The sequence below is a fragment of the Ictidomys tridecemlineatus genome, chromosome 2 (assembly GCF_052094955.1).
Source record: "Ictidomys tridecemlineatus isolate mIctTri1 chromosome 2, mIctTri1.hap1, whole genome shotgun sequence".
Taxonomy (NCBI): domain Eukaryota; kingdom Metazoa; phylum Chordata; class Mammalia; order Rodentia; family Sciuridae; genus Ictidomys; species Ictidomys tridecemlineatus.
Window position 1 is genome coordinate 156,902,260 of NC_135478.1, and position 2,665 is coordinate 156,904,924.

Genomic DNA, 2,665 nt, shown 5'->3' on the forward strand with positions numbered 1-2,665 from the left:
ATACCTCCAGCCCCTGTAACTCTTTCCTTGACCCATAAGTACTGGGCCACTTCTCCTAGCATGCTGCTTCTGCCCTTTTGGAAGCACCCAGAAGAATACAAATGTCCCTCCTGTAGGACAGATCCATGATGACCCTGGCCTACCCAGTTCTCCCTTTCACACAAGTAGTTCTCAGAATAACTGTATATTGTACTGAGAATGCATTATCCTGAGAAAAGGAAGGGCTGGCCAGATTAGCTCCAGCGATGTTTGCATTCCTGCTAGAACATGATATTCTGCAACACTTAAGCTCAATGACCATGTGGCACCCAAGATATAAAATCAAGGACAAAGCATTTTCAGAGTCCCTCAGAGCAATACAATGTGAGACACACACAAGACACCATCAGCTCTGTGCATATTTCCTGATTCAGGAAATAAGGCCCTCCATGGATCCTTGACTATGTGTTCTTATTGTGTAAGTAATAAATTTGCTTTGCCTGATTTGTGCTGTCTCATAAACTTATGGAAGTAGTAGTGTACTTTTGTACCTGCCGTTGGACCACATTGAGACCACAGGCAACCATGCATCGCTTGCCTCTAGGGTAAACAACTTTCTTGACTTCATCAGAAGCACAGCGAGCCTATATAAATAATTTATTATGAAGATACTAGGACTCAAGAGCCATAGAAGTGGGTCTGAATGGTTTTGTAGCCATAATGTATACATATATTACATCACAGATTTTAACACTGGTGATAAAGCTTTAACTAGTTCTATTTACTCATAGTAAATACTCCTGGTCTCTGGGAAATTGGTGGGGTAGCATAATGAAGACTGAAACCACTGGAACTTACAGACTCATGGTTTTTACTAACTTCATGACACATATCAGCACCATGGAATAGTAGAGGGGACATCTTCATTTTCGCTCATGTAATATTTGCCAAAGTTAACATAGGCTAAACCCTGCTCTGCCTTAGAGTAACTTCCTCAAATTTCCCTCCCCCAATAATTATCCCCAAACAATCAAAATCTTAAAATTGGAACTCTGAAAATTACTGTACTTCAGGAGTATCTCCAGGTGACCATGGAGTGCCAACTATGCTACCGTACAAAGCTAAAGTCAATAAGCACTTGCAAGTAGCCAAGTGAGTCCAGGCACACACGAGATCTCTGTGATGGAGACACTGCTCAGAGTCAGAGGCTCCTCCCTGGCATCTATGATCAACAGAGGCTGGGATCAGGGAGACTTGTTTGCACAGGTGTGGGAGAGAGGACCGGCAGCTCTTATATCTGTATTCACCATCGCTGCTCCAGACGCACAGCACTGGGTCAACTATACACAATGGCAGAAAATCTTTTTTATTTGAGGAAAAAACATTAGGAAGACAAATAGAAGAGATAAAAAAAAAAAACCTACATTGTTGCTGTTTGCCATTTTTGTAACAAGTGTTAGTCTTCTATCTGCAAACTTAAATTAACATGGATTTAGAGAATTCTCCTATCCAGAAGTAAACAGTACTACTCTAATTTTGTATTCTCCCTATCTGAGAAAATAATTTTAATGCTGGGTCTTTTGAGAAACTGGCATCTGAAATACATCAGTTTTCTTTTAAATTCAGCATTTCTAGTGGTGATATCACTAACCCTTAATCCCAAATTTCTTTCTGTGTATTCAATAACCACTCAGTATATTGAATTTTTTTTCTTTCTTTCCAATAACACTCTGGTTCTTATATTTCAACTTGTATACAATTGCCAAAGGATTCTATTGAGAAATCCAGTGTCAATAACATGGGAGAAATTATCGCTGTAGGAGGAAACTCTCCAAAAAAAAAAAGTTAATAGCTTGGGGCTGGAGTTGTAGCTCAGTGGTAAAGTGCTTGCATGTGTGAGGCACTGGGTTCAATTCTCAGCACCACATATAAATAAGTAAAATAAAGGTCCATTGACAACTAAAAATTATTTAAAAAAAAAAAGAATTAATGGTCTGAGGACTCAACATGGTTCCTTTCAAGCCTCTTCTGTTATGGGCCAATGAGAATCATATTATCCTTTGCAATGTGCTCCTCCTCAAAGATTCCCCTTTCCTCAGCTCTCAGTTCTGGCGTTGATAACTTGCCACATCATGGCTATAAAAACACTTTAATGGGCTTCTTATTTATGCAACAGCATAGGTGAGCTTTACCTCTGAGATGCTAGCATTCATTTCCTTGTTCTTTTAGTTGATTCAAGTTAGTTTTAAAACATGTCAACTTGCTTCTTGTCCTGTACAAACCCATTTATACATCTGAGTCCTCTTCGATTTTTCCCACAGTGGCTCTTTCAATTATTACCCTTAGGTTTACAATGGGTCAAGTTTTTCTTCCATCTCCATTCAATATGATATAAACGTATTTGGCTCTCAGTCTTCATCTCTGTTGATAAGCTTCATTATCCATTAGTGGCTGACTTACATTCTGAGTCCCAGAAATGAAAACCATGACCAAGATTTCATTGCTGTCCACTGAAGATTCCTGATCAGAAGTGGAATCCTTGCATACCACATAATCAAATTACTTGGGTCACTACAACTCAGTTGTTTTTCTTCTCTCTTTGGATACACTTAGCAATTCCAGAAGACAGGGAATATCCAAGATAAGTATCACAGCTAAATTCATACCATGTGGAGGAGTGGGGAAA